The sequence below is a fragment of the Pinus tabuliformis genome, chromosome 5_1 (assembly GCF_031772625.1).
Source record: "Pinus tabuliformis cultivar Carrire ecotype Pingquan chromosome 5_1, CPIR1, whole genome shotgun sequence".
NCBI lineage: Eukaryota > Viridiplantae > Streptophyta > Pinopsida > Pinales > Pinaceae > Pinus > Pinus tabuliformis.
Genome location: NC_142305.1, coordinates 754,704,027 through 754,711,697, shown reverse-complemented (window position 1 = coordinate 754,711,697; position 7,671 = coordinate 754,704,027). Strand labels below are relative to the sequence as shown.

The window sequence follows — 7,671 nt, the reverse complement described above, 5'->3', positions numbered from 1 at the left end:
ATGTTTTATTTGATTACCATATCTGGTTCATTTATATTTATATTTATTTAGGTGCAATAGCACATTAGCAATTAACTTACGCCTCAACAAAAGGCTAGAGGTCCACTCTGGGTCGCCTACTCTTCTAGCCAAGACACAAAAAGTCATATATATTCAAGGAGATTTGAACCTTCATCTCGTAAATTTCACCCAACAAATCTTACTGTTAAATCTCATATTAATTATTATTTATATAACATTAGACGTTAAACTGACATGTCGTTATACTGGATTCCCACTCAGAGCGCTGTCCATTTAATGACCCATGAACACATTCCCGTAGTTGGACTGGATATAATAAAAAGAAATAAAACACCTTCCTAGATTGATAAAACCAAAGCATAAAGGTCATGCACTGGTTTTTAGCACTGGTTTTTAGGTTTGATCAAGGATAAAGGTCATTCAATGGGGCCAGCATTTAATTATATTATTAACCCGTCTTCAAACATTCAGTAAAATATTGTCACCCATTTCGATATGTATGTCTATACTGTTGCTGCCATGGATTGTTTCTGGAATGCAGTGATTTGCATGCACTGAAATACCAGGTATTTTTTTTCTTTATTTCTTTAAAGCTGCCTATGCTCAATATTGCTTGAAAGTTTTGTTTATTTCGATGGTTTTTTAATTTTAGTTTAGGATTTCTGGTTGGTCTTCTTTTACGTTTTCTTTGTCTGTCTGGTTGTTTTAATGGTAGCATTCATGTGATCACATGGTCTAAGCAAAAGCAGTATTGTCGGAGCTTAAGCTTTTAAGTGTAGATAGTCCCAGACGTGTAACTCAAAGCGGAATATGCAGTAGACATATCTAAAACCAAACCACACTGTCAATTGTAGGGTGAAAACTCTTAACTAGTTCCCAATTGTCGGAAGTAGTTTGAAAGAGGCCCTCAAATTGTTCAACAGTCTCCCAACCTCCCCCAAAATTAGAACATTCTGTATTTGGAGCAAATATATTCAGGTTTCAGGGCAACAACAGGTCCATGATCTTTCTGCATGTTAGAGCAGGGCAGGTTCTTTTAGGTATCAAGATAGCGAACTGCATAAATGGTAAGCTGTTTGGAATAATCCTGCATATGGGAAATCTGCATTTCTGATCAATTGTTTATTCCTGTCCCAGTTTCTTATATGATTACATGAATTTAAAACCATCTAAATTTGAAATAGTCCTTTCTGATTTGGAGAAGTCCAAGGCACACCCTACTTCACTTGTGGAGGTTTCTTTTCATACAGAAAAACTGTATTTCTGTTGGTAACATATTTATGTATGCATGTGGGACTAATCGATCATTGATCAATCTCTCAACTCCTAAGGGCATGATAGTAGGTTCGATGAAATGTAAACTGATGCAAATTTTAAATTATTGTTATTTTCAGATTTTTTTTAACCGTGGTTTATACTTGTTTAAATCTTTCTTCTTGTTACTTGTGGGTGATGGCCAATTCTAATCACGGATAATTACAATCAATCTTTAGTGTGGTTAATGGCGATCGATATTTCAACTGTAGTTAGCTATGATTAATTCTTGGATGTAGCAGAGAGGATGCATGCATTCAAGGAACTATGAATTTAGTAAGATTATAGTATAGTTTATAATCCTCTAACTATCCATTTAACTATCATTCTCAATAAATAGGTACGCTTCTTAGCTATTACTCTCAACAAATGGTTATACTTCTTGTGTTCTCTCTTTGAAGGCAATTTTAAAATGGATGTATCGTGCTTAAAGGAGTAGTTTTTGGTAATTTAGATCTCCCATCTTCATTTTTTTCAACCTATATTTACTTTTTGCCAAGTATGCCGAGAAACATAATCTATCAATAGAGGCAAGCATGCATAGGCAGGTGTCGCGAATGATCTCTCTTCATCCTGCAACCACAACTTCAGATACATGTATATCTATAGAAAATATTTTGGTCAGTTGTAATGCAACCCACTTAGATTAACCATCACACCAATAACCTCCAGTGTGAGGATAAAGCATGCCTAACACCAAACATCCCATGTGGCCAAGGATGCACATGGTCAGTGCCACTTGAATTTCATTGCCATTTTCCATGAGATAAAAGTCGTACACAATTCTGACTCACTAATTTGTGGCTCTAATTTTTTAACATCATCATTATAGTCACAAAAGAAAGAAAGTGATTAGTGAAGGTTGTTAACCTCGAAGGTTGTACTCACTAAAAATTAAAATGCTCCATCGTGGTTAATAATGTTGTTGATCTTCAAATATTGTAATTCACCAAAAAGGCATAAGACTTGGTGTAGACAACCAATGTCACTGCCATGCCCAAAGGCAATGACTTAATAAAAGGTAAAATACTCCAATGGAACATGAAGAAATGTATATCGGTATTGAGGTGAATCCAATACATGCTTATAATCACTAATTCTAGGGCCAAAATTGAGGCTGGTTGTTGGTCTAATTTATTTGCATAAATTACGACACAAATCTCATCAATTTTGGACTCTGTAAACTTAGAAACACATCACTATATGTGAAGAGCTAGTCTTAGATTTACTCTAGAGTCTATTGTCACTTAGTGCTAAAAAAATGAAATTGCTTATATTCAATTCTAAAGAAATCTAAAGTTGTAGCTTTTATGATTTAACTAAAAATGCAATTTGACAATAATATTTAAACTAATATGAGATAAAAACATAAATGATAGCTAAGTCACTGCAGTGGAAAGATTCAAATTCTAAATTGCAAGCTTAAAGCAAAATTCTAATTAATGAACCCAACGAGAAAAGGAACTAATCTTCTTTTGTCTACACTACAAAAGCTTACATTGGCCAAAAATCAGGGTTTGGGAATCCATGCTTAAGAAAGACCCACACAACAATGGTCCTTTCACTTATGTAGGTTATTGACTAAAGAAGAAATTCCAAGCATCTATGCCCTGGGAAAGGCCCACACAACAATTGTCCTTTCACTTATGTAGGTTATTGACCAAAGAAGAAATTCCAAGCACACATGCTTGAAATGAAAAACTACTCTAAAGTAAGGAAAATATAATTGATTCTGGTTTAATTGGTTGATTAGGCATGCACTAGGGTCTCTACTGGTGTAAACTCTGGTTGTAGTGTCTTTGTCTCTCCCTTCGGTGGCTCACAGCAATACTTCTCTAGACTCCTCATTCTTCTACTTAATCAACATTCTTAAACTTGGGTTTTGAAAGAAAATAACATTTCTATTTAAAGAAAACTACGACTGTTCATGATGTTGAGAAGTGTACCTAGGTTCAGTCTTCATAATGACATGTAATTGTGACTTTTGTAAATGATGTAATGAAAAAAATAAAATTATTTTTGTAAGCCTTGCTTCATGGGTTTCATGAGCAAGTGGTTTTATTCTAGATGGTTCCCATTGAGAGCCTTAGGATTTATCATTAGAGTCATAAAGTCAATGTCATGTATGGAGAAGCCCTACTTGGGGATATGTAAAATATATTATGGTCTATAGGATTGTAAAATAGCCCTCCAAAGACAAGCACGGTTCTCCTCTTCATGTCGGCTCATAGAAGGAATATCAAACTCATGTTGGCTCACAATTAAGAGATACATCGCTTCGTTGAATACATGTCGGCTTGTATATATGGGCAGACTACTATATATAGGCGTATAAGGTATCCGCATTTCCACAGTTAAACCGTTCGGATTCCTTTGAAGTTTCGGTGGCTAAGAACAGAAAACAGTTCGATTGCATCTTTGAGATCTTCGGATGGGTAAGGAAGGGACAACGAGTCCTGTTTAAGGCTAATCACAGTAAGTAAAGCTCAGATTCTTTGAGATTCAGATCACAAAGAAAAGATAAGCTCGGAGAAGGTATTGAAGGGGCAACGAAGGTCCATGGAGTATTCAATGTCATAAAGTAACTAGTTTAGATAATCTTACAGTCAAGGAACTCAGATATAATCACAGTCAAGGAGTTCTGTATCAGTCAATAGTTCAGATTGCAATACAGTTATGAGTTTTGGGTTTCTATGCTATGAGGAAGTCACATATCAATGTTATAATAAAGCCACAGAGATTCGGTGTTCATAACTGCTCAAAGATCATAGTTCAGTGATGTGATAATGATGAGTATGTCTATAGTTCGATAGGAGATGATCTCGGTTCATAAGCAAAGAAGGTCGAAGAGGAAGAGGAGGCAAGAAGAAGGTTGATTGTCAAAGGAAACTTGTATCTTGATCTTGGAGTTGCTAATAGGTCAAGTGTCTTGGTCTTGGTATTCGTCAATTGGAATCTCTATAAGAAGAATTTCTACGGGTTTTCCTCTCAAAGAGTGAGAGGTTTTGGCCCTGGCTCATAGCCTACATGTTGTGTCTCTTATCTATTTATGTTCATGCATTGGTTATTGTTTGATGAAGAAGAACACTAATAATCTAACATGAAGAAGATCCTAATCTAAACAAGTAAAAAACATTCACAAACAGTCACTAATAAAAGAGAAATCACCTAATTCTAATGCCCTAGATTTCTCAACATGGTATCAGAGCTAAGGTGCTGAAGTCAAAGGAAGGGCATCTAATCAAAGAGACATTCAAGGATTGAGTTTCAAGAAAGGCATCAAAGCAAGTCGAAGGTTATCAAAGCAAAAGATCAAGATCTACATTGAAGGATAAAACCCTAGATCGAAGAAGCAGTCTACAACAACAAAAGTTTTGGATCCTCTAATCATCATCAAAATACCACAAAAACCCTCATCAAGTTATCTACAAAGAAAGGTAGCTCGAAGGACTTTAAAGATGAAGATCACATCATCTTGAAGAAAGTTGAAACCCTAGAAGCAATTATGATCTGCACTCATTCACTACCAAAGTAGTTGAAGTATCTTGAAAGCAAGAAGGCATTATCATCATCTTCAAAGCTATGAGGCAAGTTCCCTCTCATTGAAGCAAGGATGCTATCCTTGCCCTTGAAGAAGATCATCCAAGGAAGCAACAAAGAAATCCTCATCAATCACCATCATCAAAAGGAGCTAGATCAAAAGGCGTTGTCTTCTTTATTGAAGAAAGGCTTTTTCATTTGGAAGAAGATCATCCAAAAGGGAGCACTAATACATCTTCTTCAACCATCATCAAAGTGATCAAGATGAAGATTTCATCTTCACTTGTCAAGTAAGTATCTTTCATTCTTTAATCAAATTTGGTAAAATGACTTCGTGTTTGCAAGGAGATCTATAAGCTGGTTGGGTCATCAAAATTCCTTGCATGAAAAAGGAGGATAGACATAGTCCTCGAAGAAAGTGAAGTCATTGAACACATCAATGAAAAAGGTCTCAGAATTCATGGAGAGGGATTCTTATGAAAGGTCCCCTCATATAGCAATATTGGAGACATCAAAGAGATGTATATGATAAACTCGTAAGAATATTCTCCGAAGATATGATAAAGAAGGTCACATGACTTAGATTTGATCTACACAAATTGAAGGTATAAAAAAATGAAGGGATATCTTCATAAGATCTCAACTGCGAGATCTGGGAGAGATGATAAGAAGATAATCATCATTGTTCTAAATGCACTAACTGATGAAAAAGGTAACAAATATCCACGAGGATAAGAAAGTTACCTCATTCGACAACTTGTGGTTTCTATGCAAGATAGAAGAAGACAAGTTGAGGGAAAAAGTGTTGAAGGTTAAAGGACTCAAACATTTGCAGAAAGAAAAGGGAAGTTTGGAAAATTTGTTGCTCGGAAAAAGAAAGAAGAGCATAGCTGAGATTCAATGCTATGAATGTAAAATTATGGACATTCAGAAAAGTTTGTCTTAAAGGGACAATATCAAAAGAAGAGAAGAAGCCCATATCACCGAAGAAGTGGAGGAAGCTGAAAAGAAGAAGTCCAAGAAAAGAGGAAGTAAGAGATCTCTACTATGTCTGAGATAGTCTCCCTCACAAAGGGGCTTGACATAGCTTCTAAATCTTATGTTATAGGATATGGCTATAATAAATAATAAGATGCATCGTGGCATCATGGAAGCATTAGAAACAAGAGCTTGTGACATCACCATAGGAAACATGAAGGATGTCTGATAGTCAACTTTGAAGGATATAGCTCTTGGTGACCTCATTGAAAGATCAAAGGAAGAAGTCATCCAGGACAAGTCTCATCATACATCAGTTTAAAAGGGAAACATCTGCTGAATAAGGATATGCGAGATGGAATCCTCATTGGAGGATTCACCGATCTAGAGAGGAAGCAAGTGTTTCATCAGGAACTCCAACTTGTGGAGTTCATGGGATGATGGTATGATGACATGAGAGATGAAGCAGATCAAGGGGTTGAAGATCTTTTCAATCAAGGAAGCTGTTGAAAGAAGCCTAGATGACCTAAAGGTAAATGAGGTATGTATGCTTGTATTAAATATTATAATGTCATGTAGTATGGTTGCAGGTAACATTGATCACTACTTCAATTTTGAGAAGCATGATCAAAGGAAAGGAATCTCCTCCTATGAAAGAATGTCGGAAGGCATGAGTCACACTAGATGAAATCAACATAATATGTCCTCATATGAAGTATGAGGTGGTTGACTACAATTGAGGAACTTTGATTGGAAGCTCCTGGGAAAGAAACGTGTGAAGAAAGGAAGGAAGAGATCGTGAGATATGCAACCATGGTAAAGGCATTCAACATCCGAGACCAAGAAGAGTTGACTAGAATATCTCTTAGAAAGATATGAAGACTCTGATAGGATTTGGAAAAAGATGGAGACCCTTGACAATGAATATCTTTGGGAAATGTATCAACATGTATGTAGGATGCTGATACCTACAAGAAGATGTCATGATGAATGACCATCACTAATGTAATTTTGATTTAAATGTTCATCTCTTTTTTTTGAACTAATATCTGGATGGGCTTATGTAGAACTGTCAAAGGGAAGATCTGTGGATGACTTCCAATAGGACCATATTGAAGGATGTAAGATCCTTCTGGAAAATATGGCATGAAAGCAGAAAGACATGAAGCAAAGCCAGATGGAAATATGATGGATCACTTTTTGATGAAAATGAAGACATGACTAACTCATGGATGAAAGTGATGGATGGTTTGTGCCCTATGTAGAAGTCCCCAAAAGATGAAGACTCCATGACAAAATAAATTGATGACATCGAAGAAGATAGGAGTTCTTCAGGCAACTAGTTGTTCCACATGAAGAGTTGCTGTAGGTCCCTAGTTAAGAGGGAGCTGGAAAAAGAAGTTTCTTACTTGGAATAAACTTGGAAATTCGTAAGCCAAGAGGGAGCTTAGGTACATTCCTTTTTGGTAGGAATGAGTACATTCCTTTATTGGAATATGTCCTCCCTATTTGAGAAGGAGAGATAGACATGTCATTCTGTTCTTCACCTGGGAAGACAGAATGGAGGATTGGGTAATCATTTGGCATTCAATACACTTTGGGGATGAGATAGGGCATCCAATGAAAGAGTAGTCGTGGAGGATTGATATTCTTTGAGGACTGGGAGTCTAAGATAAGAATAGTCCTCATGGAACTCACCCCGAGTACCTAGGCAGGGATGTTTTGAGAGAGACAATGATGAGGGTGTCTATAAATCATTGGTCTCGCCAACATTGAGCTCAGATCTTGTGGAGATAAGGAGCTGTTAGTCAAGGCCTT

The 7,671-nt window shown here is 36.4% G+C and overlaps 1 protein-coding gene across 5 annotated transcripts in view; it reads left to right on the top strand.

Moving 5' to 3' along the window:
- The first annotated feature begins 340 nt into the window (after positions 1-340).
- The window catches only part of LOC149167138 (MATE efflux family protein), a 327,697-nt gene continuing 320,366 nt past the window's right edge, over positions 341-7,671 (top strand). For 4 of the 5 annotated variants that reach the window (XR_016260910.1, XM_089432874.1, XM_089432877.1 and 1 more), the window contains exon 1: positions 344-587. The gene's annotated coding sequence lies outside the window, so the exon portion shown is untranslated. Of the gene's footprint in view, positions 588-7,671 lie in introns of all 5 variants that reach the window. The other variant, XM_089432878.1, reaches the window with a different exon arrangement.